General features: G+C 38.8%; 1 pseudogene; it reads left to right on the plus strand.

Moving 5' to 3' along the window:
* The first annotated feature begins 8,525 nt into the window (after positions 1-8,525).
* Positions 8,526-10,166, plus strand: LOC128578283 (protein FAM222B-like; annotated as a pseudogene).
* The last annotated feature ends 4,409 nt before the right edge of the window (positions 10,167-14,575 follow it).

Genomic DNA, 14,575 nt, shown 5'->3' on the forward strand with positions numbered 1-14,575 from the left:
ATAAACTGAGAAAAATTCCCTAAAAATATAAGGAATTACCCACTAATGGTTTGCACATAGAGAGAAGGAAACACACACTGTTGGTGGGATTGCAAACTAACACAGCCTTTTTGGAAAGAAGTATGGAGAATTCTCAAATAGCTAAAAGTAGACCTTCCATTTGATCATGCAAACCCATTACTAGGTATCTACCCAGAAAGAAAAATCATTTTACCATTACTATAAGGAGGACATTTGCACTAAAAATGGTAATAGCAGGTCAATTCATAATCTCAAAGGTGTGAAAACAACCCAACTGTCTATCAACGCATGAATAGATTAATAAAATATATATATATGTATATATATGTGTGTATATATATATATATATATATATATATATATATATCATTCAGCCCTAAAAAGATAAAGACTTTACATCTTTTGTATTTACCTGGATAGAAGTGAACAACATTCTCCTAAATTAAGTATCTCAAGAATGAAAAAACAAGCATCCTATGTATTCAATACTAATTTTAAAATAGATGAAAAGCTGCAGGACCAAATGAGAGGAAAAACACAATTAAGTTCAAGAAGAGGAGAGAGGAAAAAGCAGAAAAAGCTCAGTAAACTCCTACCTAACAGGTACACCCTCCTGGGTGAAGGACTCAGATAAAACTTGGACTTTCCCTAGGAACCAATGTAACCTGTAATGATGTAATAGTATGTCCCCTTACATTAACCTGTAATAAAAAATAAAATATAAATAAAATTCACTTATAAATGTGGGACCCCTAATAATCAAGACAGTTTTCAAAAAGGACCACAAAATTGAAGTACTTGCACTTCCTAATTTCAAAAGTTACTACAGTTATAAAGTAATCAAGACAGTGTGATTCTGGAATAAAGACAAATACATAGATTAATGGAAAAGACCTTAGGATACAGAAACATACCTTTATGTATATGGTCAATTGATTTTTGAGGTCGTTTCAGGATAAGTGAATGGGGAAAGAATAAACTTTTCTGTAAATAGTGCCAGGACAACTGGATATTCATATGTAAAAGAATGAAGTTGGGCTTTTACCTTTAAGTTAAAAAATAACTTAAAATAGATAACAAAACTATCTGTTAACAGTAAAGAACTCTTAGAAGGAAACATAACAATAATAAAAAATAAAATAAATCTTCATAAATAGAATAAACCTTCATAATCTTAGGCAACATTTTGTTTGATATGATGCTGAAAGATCAAACAGCAAAATAAATGAATAAATAAACTGTATTGCACCAAAAATAAAATCTTTGTGCTGCAAATGATACCATCAAAAATGAAGAAGACAACACATAGAATGGGAGAAAGTAATTATAAATCATATATTTGATAATGGACTTGTATACAGAATACATTAAAAAAAATTCTCACAAATCAACAACAAAAAGACCAGTAATCTAAGAATGGGCAGAAAATATGCCTAGACATTTCTCCAAATAAAATATAAATGACCAGTCAATACTGGTCATGAAAATATGATCAATTTTATTAGCCATCAGGGAAGTAGAAATCAAAATCATCATGAGGTATATGTGGGTCATTACCAAAGTTTTGAGATACACAAAAATCAATAAACCTATAATCCAAGTGTATGGAAACAAATGAAGCCAACCCAACAAATACGCCAAACAAGTTGAAACTTGCATGGATGAGTCAGAAAGGATGCTGTTAACTGTGGAATTATGCTTGGAATTGAAATAATGAAACTTAGCAGAGCCTGTCTCAAAACTTGCATAGTGACTCACACTTCATATCTTACTAGGATAACTATAAGTTTTTAAATATTAGGCAATGACAAGTATTAGGCAGGATGTGGAGAAATTGAAGGCCTCATGCATTGCTGATGGGCTTGTAAAATCGTGCATCTTCCTTGGATAACAGTCCTGCAGTTCCTCAAATTTTAAATTTAGAGTTACCATATAACCCAGCAATATCACTACTAGTTATGCTAGTTATATCTAAAAGAAGTAAAACCATATCTCCACACAAAAATTTTGTGCATAAATGTTCATTGTAGCATTATTCATAATAGTCAAAATGTATAAATAACTCAAATATCCATTAACTGATGAATGAATAAATAAAAAACACAAATAAAATGTGGTATATACAAACAAAGCAATATTATTCAGTCATAGAGAGGAATGAACTATTGAAATATGCCACTACAACATATGTAAGCCTTTAAAACATTATGCTAAGTGAAAGAAGCTAGTCACAAAGGTCACATGTTATATGATTTCTTTTATATTAAACGTCCAGGCTAGAAAAATACAAAGAGACGTAAAATGTATCTCTTATTGCCTAAGGCTTGGGAAGGGTATTGGAGTGAGTGGTGATAGGTACAGGAGGTTTTTAGGGTAGTGATAATCTTCTAATTGTAGATTGTGGTAACAATTGCAAATTTCTGTGAATAAACTAAAGTCTTGAATTTGACACTTAAAGTACACTTTAAGTACAATTTACACAGAATTTTTTTAAAGATATATTTTATGGTATGTGAACTTTGTTCTCTTATTTTAAACTCTCAGAATGAAAAGTACGTAAGTGCTTTTAACATTTGCTATAAGAGGTATAGTTATAGATGACAAACCTGAGAGAATGGATAAAGGAAGGAGAACTAGAGGGAAAAATACAAGTGCTAACGTCCTCATTTTACAAAATGCAAATCAGGAGACCTTGTTTATATGTGATGAAGAATTCACAAAATAACAAGTATATCATTTACAAAAACAATAAATATAATTACCCAAAAGCAGAGATGTAATTATATTTGTGTAATATATATATGATAGGGTGTAAATGAGCTTATTCCTAATGAATTATATGAGGAAGCCAAAAGATAATGTGTAAAATTATTGAGCCAAGATTTAGAAGCATAAGCAAATTAGTTAAGGACAAGAAAGTAACAATTAGAGGAAGAAGTATTCATATAAATTATTTAAGAATGGTTCCCACTGGGGAGGGGTATAGCCTAGCATTGTTTTCATATTAAGTCCTTCTCTGTTATTTAATTAAAACATATTATTTGGTTTAAAAACATATTTTGAATATATGAGTTTGGAGCATTCTTTTCAAAAGAATCCAGAAGTGATCAATGAAACTTACCATTACAGATAAAATTTAATTCTGAAAATATTTTATACTTTTATGTATAAAATATTTGGAACCTTTTTATAGGTTCCAAAAAGTACATATTATAGGCCCATGGATGGTAATAATATGTATTTTATATATTTTTTTTCTGTTTGAGATAGAAAAATTTGTGTTTTAAGGAGGGACTGAAAACAATTCTTTTGTGACTTAAGAATAAGACCTTGATCAATATGCCTTAAATAATTATGGACAGAGCTAATGCCAGTATCCACAGCTCCTCAGTGGCTTTAACATATTCCTGAAAACCAAGACACAATTGATATAGGACTAAAATACAGTTAATTTGAAATGAAGAAAAGGAACTGACTTTTTGCAATAGATAAGGTTGACTTGTGAAATTCTCTGCCATATGTATTACTGAGAATAGCCATTTGCAGCTGGACATCCTTCGTATTAACTTGGATGGAAGTGGAAGACATTATTCTTAGTAAAGCATCACAAGAATAGAGAAGCATGAATCCTATGTACTCAATTTTGATATGTGGACAATTAATGACAATTAAGGTTATGGGGGGGAGGAAAAGCAGAAAGAGGGACGGAGGGAGGGGGGTGGGGCCTTGGTGTGTGTCACACTTTATGGGGGCAAGACATGATTGCAAGAGGGAAAAAAAAATGATTGCAAGAGGGACTTTGCCTAACAATTGCAATCAGTGTAACCTGGCTTATTGTACCCTCAATGAATCCCCAACAATAAAAAACAACAACAACAACAAAAAAAACTGAACTATGAATTTTTATAGTCATGTAAACTAAGGCAATAAGCAGGAAGAAAATTAAGACTTGAAAGGAAATGCACCACTGCATAAGCTTCTTTTACAAAAATGGCTCTTAGAAAATGGTACTGAATTATTATCAGATTAGGTACAGATGCATCTAAATTTTATTCCAAAAACTAATATACCATGAGTCTTTTATTTCCTTCTCCATCAAACTTTTCCACAACACATAGGAGACCTAATCCAAAGAGAGAATAAATATTTCCCATTAACTAACAACTGTGCCTAGTAAATATAGGTAATAGTAAAATACATAAGAGATTATGTGTATCTTGTTAGACTATCATTTCCTATTTATTAGAGCACATTTTCTTTAGAAGAGACAGACATTTTATTTATTTAACCCATCTGCCAGTAAATATATGACAAATCCAACTCCAATATCAGGTAAATATTTCTAAACTTGGCAAAATATTTACCAAGAAGTGTATTACTAAAAAAGTAGGGTAAGAAGGGTGTCTTATCTTACCAGTTATATTTAACATTGTACTGGAGATTTTAGCAAAGACAATTAGTGGTTTTAAAAAAATAAAACCACTCAGACTGGAAAGAATAAAGTGAATTCATCTTCATTCATTCTGTTGCTATAACAAATTAGTGGAAATTGGGTAATTTATAGCAAAAAAGAGCACTATGTTTCCCCGTATTTCTGGGGGTTAAGAAGTCAAAAACAAAGGCTCCATCAGGTTTGGTGTCTAGTGAAGGCCCATTGCTCACAGATGGTGACTTCTAGGTGTCCTCAAATGGCAGAAAGTATGGGAGAGAAAAAAGGGAGAAACATTGTGTTGTGTGAGGACCATCTGCATCACATGTTGGAAGAGCAGAAGAAAGCAAACCCATTTCCTCAAGCCCTTTGTAAGGGCCCTAATCTTATCAATGAGAGTTCTGTCCTTGTGCTATAATCACCTCTTAAAGTCCTCACTTCTTAAAACTGTCACAATGGCCAATAAGTTTCAACACATGAATTTGGTGAGACACATTCAGACCATGCAGGAATATATCTCTATTTGCAGGTGACATGATCTTATATATAGAAAATCCAAAGAAATTCACAAAACAAATATTAAAACAAACAATTTCAACAGGGTTACAGATTAATATTTTAAAATAATTGCATTTCTGTATACTAGCAATAAGCAAACCAAAAATGGAATTAAAAATACAATTCCATTTATAAATCATAAAACATAAAATATTTACTAATACATTTAACATAATATGTGAATTACTTGTCTACTGAAAGTAGGAATACATTGTTTAAAGAAATTAATGGGAAGGGACAAGATGGCCCACTAGAGACACTGGTTGCCAGATCATCTCCAAAAGAAGAAAAGGTTTCAGGTGGAAAAGCATTGCTCAAGAGAAATACTGAGGGAAAGGTGCCAGGAAATTCCCTTACCAGAGATCCCATGGGAAGAAGATATGGAACAAAAAAAGAAGGAGCAAGATTTTGGGTGAAACTGACCTCAGAAGGATTAGAAGCCTGGTAGAAAAACTAGGTCAAACTGTTCACTTTTCTTACTCTGGTCTTTTGAGTCTGCCGGCTCCTCAACTGTTAGAGAGCAGTTTTGCCCTGACAAATCCAGGCGCTGTTGCCATCAATGAACCAAGACTTTCCTCAGAGCAGAACACTTGGCTATGGGTACCCATAGGGTCACTTCTTCCAACCATAGACCGGAGCTGAGACAGCAGGTGCTATTTTTCTTGTGTGTAAGCCCAGTGTCTCTATCCTGCCAGGAAAGTCATAGTCCCTTGGTCTGTCTTTTAATCGAACCCATAAGAACACTCCCCAGCACCTGCTTCTACTGTGGCAACCACAGAGGAACAGGGAGACACAAGAAAGCAGTAGTATTCCTGGAGCTCTGATCAGTTAGGGAGGCCTACCCCAAGGAGACTAGAAGTGCCGTAAATGCTTTTTAAAACATAGTACAGTGGAACGCATACTCTCCCGCACCAGAGAGCACCTATTTCATGATCTGAAATTGTCTGCACTCCTCTCATTTGAGATGTGAGTGAAGAGAGAAATCTTTAGATTAATAGAATGTCCCCATCCCAGGGCAGAAGCAGCACCAGAGCCCAGGAAGTTACAGGGAGATGGGAACCTCCCCTCTTCCAACCACTGAACATTGCAGATACATGTATAACTGCCTCTGCTCCCAATCATGAGCTTTTGGTATGGGTGAGATGAAGAATAGACAGGACTAGGCTTGCAGGAAGGTACACTTCCAATATATTTCTGCTCACTCCTCATGGAAGATGTGGCTCATTTCCCTACCTTCACAGATAAGCAGCATTTTAGCAGCTATTCAGACCTGGGAATTTCAACCCCTGAGTATCTGCATCATTGGATCCACAGCCAGTGATACTGAGCACCCACTCAGACCAATGCAAAGTTGGGGGGACTGGTGGGCTACAGGGGAATTGAGGTTTTCCTGGCACTTGGGTACTCAGGGAATACAACTGCCGGCTGAGAGGAGAGCTCAGTGTGCCAGAGAGCCCCTTCTGAAAGAGAGAACACACCTGTGGTGCATATTGCAAGGGTACATGTCAAATCTATGAAGTGTAGAGTATAAATGTCTTAACACAATAATTCAGTGAGGTGAAGGCTATGTTAATCAATTTGATGTAAGCATTCCAAATTGTATATAAAGTCAGCACATTGTACCTCATAAATGCATTAATGTATACAGGATTTATGTGCTTATGACTTAATTAAACAATACAAAAAGGATAATTTTCTTAAAAAAAAGACAGAGGGATCGGGTTACAAGTACCTCACCATTTAGGGCCTTCTCCTCCTTCCCCTACCCAAGGACCTAGGGTTGAAAAGCTCTTTCGCTGTTCCCCTTGGAGCCAGAAAGGATTCCACAGGGGATGATCAACCCAGGGCAATTGGGATCAGCTGCCCCACCTCTGACACAGTGCATATAACATCAAGACTTCCACAGAGCTTGGGGTTCACTTCTTTTCTCTAGAAAGCCTCAGCAAGCATTTTCATTACCCCAAGGACAAAAGCTCCCACCATCTTTGAGAGGGGATGGGGTTGGCAATCCTCTCCCAGAATTGACTGTCTCTTGTGGGAGGAGCCCACCTTCTTTGGAGGCAAGTCCCAGGGAGAACCACATTTGCCCATCTAGATCATTTCAGATTAAATTCAATTCACATAAAAATGCCATTGATAATTTTTAGAAAATACAATCCTAAATTTCATAAGGGACAAAAAAAAAAAAAAAAAAAAAAAAACCACCTAAATAGCCAAAGCACTCCTAAGCATGTAAAATAAATCTTGAAGTATCATATTACTTGAATTCAAATTATATTCTAAGGCTATGACAACCAAAGCATCACAGTACTGGTATAAAAGTAGATATACAAATTAATGGAACAAAATGGAGAACCCAGGACTAAAACTATACACCTACAATCAACTGATCTTCAACAAAGCAGACTAAAAGATATGCTGGTGAGAGGAGGATACCCTATACAACAAATGGAGCTGGGATCTGAAACCACAAAAATTATAGAACAAAACTTACTGTAAAGTCTTCTGGATATTGGCTTAGGAAAATAATTTATGACAAAGACCCCAAAGCTAAATACAATGAAAACTAAAATAAATAAATGGAACTTAAAACATTTTATGCAGAGCAAAAGAAATAATCAAGAGAGTAAATAGACAACCTACAGAATAGGAGAAAATGTTTCCAAACTATACATCCAGCAAAGGATTAATATCCAGAATATACAAGGAACTCAAACACATTAATAAGGAAAAAAAAACAAATTGCAACATTAAAAAGTGGACAAAAGACATCAACAGACATTTTCCAAAGAAAGATATACAAATGGCCAACAAATACATGAAAAAACTGTTCAACTTCCTTAATCATCACTGAAATGCAAATTAAAAACACAGTGAGATACCACATTATCCCTGTCAGAATGACCATCACTAAAAAGTCAAAAGCAATAGATGCTGGCATAGATGCAATGAAAAGGGAACACTTATACTCTATTGGTGGGATTGTAAATTAGTACAATCTCTATGGAAAACAGTACAGAAATTCTTCAAATAACTAAAAGTAGACTAGTAATCTCATGAATGGGTATCTACACAAAGGAAAATAAATCTTTATATCTAAAAGTCACATACTGTCATATGTTTACTATAATTCACAATTTCAAAGATATGTAATCAATCTATGTGATTGAATAATGAATATTTGTGGGGAGGAGGAAGTAAGATGGCCAACTAGAGGCAGCTTTCACTACAGGCTCCTGTAAAGTGGGAGAGATACTGGACACATTGGACTCAGTGAAACTGAAGGTGGGGAGCTGAGGTAAGAAAGAAAACAGACAAGTTCACATCATCTCTGCTGAGCAAGCTGTGACTCCAAGAAGACAAATTCCAGGCAGGTGCAAGAGTAGCTCCTGTGAGTCCCCACGGCCGCTGGCTGCTGAGGTGACTAGGGGCCAGCAGCAACGGAGCAGCCATGAGGGCTGGGCCCAGGCCCTGACAAGTGAGCCACTGCCCCATGTTGTTTTGATGCCAGTATGCTATGCTAGTCTGTCTACCAGGGCCAGGTGATCTGTCCTTTCAGCTTCTTTCTCACACACAGATGAACACTGGACTTCAGAAATGGAACCATACACAAAAAATGAGAAGTACTCCCTATCCTACCCCAGCCAAATTAGATGCATATGCAAAGGTCAAAAAAAACACACTGACTATATCTTCCCCAAAAGGGTTAACGTTCCCCAATGGAAACACATTCATCGTACTGTGAACGGCCTCGACACATCAGCCCAGTGCTACAGACTCTACCCCATGCAGGCTGCCACTAAGGCAGGCTTGATGGCCATTGTCAAAGTGCCATCCAAAAGCATACTTAAGGACTTTGATGACACCCAAGCCTGGTTGCTCCCTAAGGCCATCATGAATCCCCATTGGCACCTTATGCTATTGTGGCACCCAGCACTTTAGCCCACCCCCAGGCTCTGGTCCTCCAGCAGGCCCTGCAGCATGCACAGACCCTGGCCTATGCCCCTTCCCAGACACTGCAGAACCCTCAGGGTATCCTGCCACCCCAGGTGCTGTCCCACCCTCAGAGCCTCCAGCAGCCTCAAGGCCTGGGTCACCCTCAAAACATGGGCCAAACCCAGGGCTTGGTCCACCCTCAGGCCCTGGCTCACCAGGGTCTCCAGCACCCCACCAATCCCTTGCTACATAGAGGCCAAATGTGACCGTATCTACCTCAACTATCCCCCATTAGATAGCAGCTCCCCTGCAGCACAGCCAGCCCCTGGACCTGAACAGCATCATGCACCAGATCAATCAGTTTTGCCAGACAGGGGCAGTCATAAGCACTACCTCAGTGTGTGAAGGCCAGGTCGCCAACCTCAGCCCCATCAGTCACAGTCTGCTCATCAATGCAAGCACCCAGGACCACAGCATCCCCATACCAATGCCTTCAAGTGTGGTCAATCTCATGGAGCACACCTATGCAGCCGCAGACGCTTTACCTGCTATAGGCTTTGTCAACCTGCCTACAGGCATCTCTCAAGCCCCCACTAGCTACCTTAGCAACCTCAGGCCGGTTGCCTGGAATGAGCACTAGCTGGCCCACCTACAACAGGTGTACAGTGAGGCTGGTAGAACTCCAGCCCCTGGCCTGACAAGCAAGCATATGGCAGGACTCAAGATGGCAGGGCTTGGCTTTGTGGGCAAGGCCCCTGCCTACCCACAGGAACTCTGCCTGACACAGTCCTTTCATCTGATGCCACCCATGGAAAAGCTGACCCCATCCCCACCAGTCAATGGCCTGGCAGCCCCACTGGCCTACCCCAGTGGTCACTATTTCCAACACCTGTGGAACAATACTCTGCCCACTCCCAATAGCGGCAGCTCTGGGTCTCAGGACCTCATCATCCTGTTCTACAGTGGACAGCCCACAGGTGCACTTCTCAACTGTGTGACAGCTCCTGGGGCCCACTATCGAGCAGGGACCAGGGGCGGTCCAGTGGCAAGCCAGAACAGTTTGATGCAAACAGTGGATTATCTAAGTGGAAATTTACAGCAGACCTGCTTCCGGGAACAGAGCCTGGCCATGCTGAGGAAGGCCCGCTGAGCCCCTGGCAACCAAGCTCCTGATCCCACAGATAGTAGAAGTCTTCATATTCAGCACTCAGGCTATAGATAGGTAACACTGCTGTCCTCCACATGTTACAATTCATCCATCACCTTCCTAGGTTTAGTCTTACTTTTAAGTAACTGGATAGTTTCAGAGTTTCATCGCTCCAATGTGATCATTCTTAGATGTCTAAGACAGGGAATTTGGTGGGATCTAATTGGGGACAGAAGGGTTCCTCTCATCTCCCCTCCTGCCACTTTTGGTTTTAACCCCAACCTAACCCCAGTACCAGGCTTTTCTCTCTGCCTGTGTCACAGTCTTTCCATCTTGGTCATTTCCAACTAGCTTGAACCTCTGCCTTTTTGCCTTAGGACTGAGGTGTTGGACTGAAAGAAAGAAGGACCCTAGTCAAGGTAGCTGTAGGTACCCCAGCCCATAAGCTATCCATCCCTAACAAGCCAGACTTCCCAAGTGCTCTGGAACCCAATTTCTCATTCATCTAAAGATCTTAAATTAAAGCTGACCCAGTCTTTTCTCCTTCCAGTTCCTTTCCGTTCCTCAAGGCTTTGTTTTGTGTCTGCACTGATCCCAGACCCATGACACTTGTCCTTGTCATGCTCAACCTCAAACACATTCTGCTGGTATTTGGCCATAGCCTCAAAATATGGGGGGGACTGTCTGTGTATTGGCATCTTGGTTCCTGACTCCCCTTTTTCTAGACCTAGAGAAACACAGTCATCCAGCATAACCACTATCCCTTTCTCACTGTTGCCTCTCTGATGAGTTAACCTGCTGGCTTTATCCTCCACCTTCTCCCCCCGCCAAAAAAAAAAAAAAAAGCAAAAGAATAATCTTGCTTAAGGATCTGGGTAAGTAAAGGATGATCACATTGGAGTTTGGGATTAAAAACACCAAAATTTTAAAAAGTGCCAATAAAGAACCAAATGCATTTGGTTCTGTACACTGGCTAAGAATATTGCTCTACACTGTAAGTTTTAAATGCCATGTTCCTAAATGACTGTAGTGTGGATTTGAGTAGCCTTGTGAATGAGTGGCCCCACTGGTCCATTCACCCTCTAGTAATACAGCCCCTCAGTTTAATGAAGAAAGAAAGGGAAAAAAAAATCCACAAAGCCTTAAGCTCTTTGAATACTTCCTTTACCAAATGAGCATGGTTGTAATAGCTGGATATGGGCCTACTTTAGAAACAGCCTCTTCTGCTCCTTGAATTCTTTGAGCATACCTTCATCCACTCCATGCTCAACATTTCTCATTCCCAGCTGGACAGTTGCATAGAAATTCCACACTTTCCTGTAACTTTAGATTGTGTTTTGTTGTAAATTTTTGTACCCCTCTTTTGTTAAAAACGCTCAATTGGGCTCTGTTTTTTTTTTTTTTTTTTTCAATTAAGACCTTACCTTTTCTCTTGTCTCTGGGGAATGTGAGCTGATGTTCTTATCTCAGATTTTGAGCTTTGTTTACTACACTATCCACTGTTCTTTGGCCAGAAATTCTCTACGGATATGAAGCAATGTGAATGATTAATAGTTTTCAAATAATGTGTTGGCAAGTTGCCTTGTATTTAAAAAGACAAAAAAATGAAAAACAACAACAACAAAAAAGGAAAAATGCTTGACTGTGTTATACCAAATGACAGCAACATGAAGTCCTAATTTATTGTTAAAAAAAAAAAAAGAAAGAAAACAAATTCCAGGTACAAAGCCCATTGCCAAGAATGCAAGAGATTCCTCCCCAAGGCAGGAGGCTTGCAAGTGAGCACATAACAAAAGACCACTCATTTTACCCTATAGGAGAGAGCCTCTAAACACCAGGGCTCCTTCTCCAGGGAAGTCAGACTTGTGAGCCTACCCATGCTCCTGCCTGGCATAAAATTGAACAAATACATTCCTTGAAATTCTGAACTCCCGGTCCACTCCCCACCACACCTGGTGGTCTGAAGGTTTGTACTATGAAGGGCCCAGGGTGTTTGCCAATTCCCTGAGGGCCTGGGCATTGTGTGAGCTGCTGGACAACAGGGTAGAAACAGTGACTCAAGTGGAATCTTGGAGGCATGGGAAGAGAGGGATGCACGAGAGAGAGAGAGAGAGAGAGAGAGAGAGAGAGAGAGAGACTGCAGCAATGTGCAGTGGGTGATCTTTTCTGGCTTGGTGGATCACTGGAGGGGTCCAACTTGATTTTCTCAAGTTTGTGGGAAAGAACTACCTGTGGATTTCTACCATCAGGCCCCTGGAGATCCTTTCAACTTTCCCTATTGACAAGTGATGTACTGCCTTGGACAAACTGATTAGAACTCATGACCTGAGCTGTCCACCTGAGGACACTCCAAGGTTGAGAGGAGGTTGTTTTCTAGTGAGAAAGAACTGATTAGCCTCCTCCAGCTGTCAATGGTGGTTGGCAGGGTGCCTCAGTTGCTTCTATCTCTCCTGAGTTGAGGTTTTAGCCTAATACTGTGACTCTTTAGGATTGGGTAGAGGCTGGCTGACTTCAAGACAGCTTGAGCTATCTCATCAAGCAGGTTCTCAGAGTCTGTGGCTCCATCTCTTAAAGGGACCTTTGTAAGGCTATGGGGAAAAGCCACAATCACAAGATCCAGCTCACATGTAAAGGGCCAATTAACTCCACTTTCGGCCACCCCCAATACCATCTCAGCTCACCAGTATTAATTGCCAAATTGTAGAAAATAATTATAGGTCTGAACCAGCTGAAGAATTCTGGCAATATGAATAATCAGATTAGATAAATTCTCCCAGGAAATGACAAAGGAGCTACAACAGAAGATGCCATACATAGACAAATAGATGAATTGTTAGAAATAGAATTCAGAATGTGGATGGCAAATGAGATGAATATAATGGAGGAAAACATGGAAATAGCAATCCAAAGAGTAGGCTCAGCACCTGTAGCTCATTGGCTAGGGTGCCGTACACATACACCAGGACTGTTGAGTTCAAACCTGGCTTGGGCCTGCCAAACAACAATGACAACTACAAAAAAAAAAAATAATAAAATAAAATAACTCGGCATTGTGGCAGGTGCCTGTAGTCCCAGCTACTTAGGAGACTGAGGTAAGAAAATTGATAAAGCTCAAGAGTTTGAGGTTGCTGTGAGCTGTGATGCCATAGAACTCTACTGAGGGTGACATAGTGAGACTCTGTCTCAAAAAAAAAAAAGAAATAAAAAGAAAATCCAAAGAATAGTTAAAATTTGTCTCAAAGACAAAGTCACCAAGATTATGGACATAATGAGAAAAGATATAGTAGAGATCAAGGAAGTGAAAAAGTTATTTGAGGAGCTTCTAAATACAGTAGATTCTCTCACTAATGGAGTTGAGCAGGCAGAAGAAAATATTTCAGAAATTGAAGACATAGCTTTGGAACAATCTGAAGCATTCAGAGAGGCAGAAAAATTGAAAACAATAACAGAATATTCCATGAGAGATTTGTGGGATCATTCCGAAAGATCAAATATCCAACTTATAGAAATTCCTGAAGGAGAAGAGGATGGCCCTAAAGTCACAGATGCTCTACTCCAAGATATTATGGAGGAGAATTTCCCAAGCATTGCAAGAGATACAGAAATTCAGATAGTAGACAGTTTCAGAATCCTGGCAAGTCTCAATCTAAATAAAGCATCTTCTAGATATATTGTAATTAACTCTGCCAAATTAACATGAAAGAGAAAATCCCACAAGCAGTCTTATGTAAGAAAAGCATTAACTAGAAAGGGAGAAATATTACAATGATTGCAGATCTTTCAGCTGAAAACTTTCAAGCCAAAAGAGGACGGTTATTAACCTTTAATCTTCTAAAACAAACAACTTTCAGACTAGGATCCTGTATCTAGATAAACTGAGTTTAATTTGTAATGGAGAAATAAAAAACTGACTGACATACACATGCTGAAGAAATATGCCATAATTAAGCCAGCTCTCCAGTAAATACTCAGACCCATTTTGCATAATGACCAGTACAATGTTATCCACCAAATTAAACACACACAAAATTTATTGACCTAAACCTAACTTTGTCAATGATGAAAGGATTAAAAATATGCACTGGACCCTTGAAAAACATGAAGGTCAAAATTCTACCATACCTATCAATTCTCTCAATTAATGTGAATGGCTTAAATTGTCCTCTAAAAAAAGGCATAGGTTTGTTGACTAGATACAAAAACACAGACAAGGTATCTGTTGACTACAGGAGACTCATCTTACCTCAAAGGATAAAAAAAAAAAAGACTCAAAGTGAATAGATGGGCATCTATAATACAGGCAAATAGAAATCATAAAAAAGCAGGGGTTCCAATTTTATTTGCAGATATAATAGGATTTAAGCCAATAATCATAAGGAAAGACAAGGATAGACACTAAATATTTGTCAAGGGAAACACTTCACATGAAGAGATTTTGATAATTAACATTTATGTGCCCTACCTGAATGCTACTCAATTTATAA

The sequence above is a fragment of the Nycticebus coucang genome, chromosome X (assembly GCF_027406575.1).
Source record: "Nycticebus coucang isolate mNycCou1 chromosome X, mNycCou1.pri, whole genome shotgun sequence".
In the NCBI taxonomy this organism is placed as follows: Eukaryota; Metazoa; Chordata; class Mammalia; order Primates; family Lorisidae; genus Nycticebus; species Nycticebus coucang.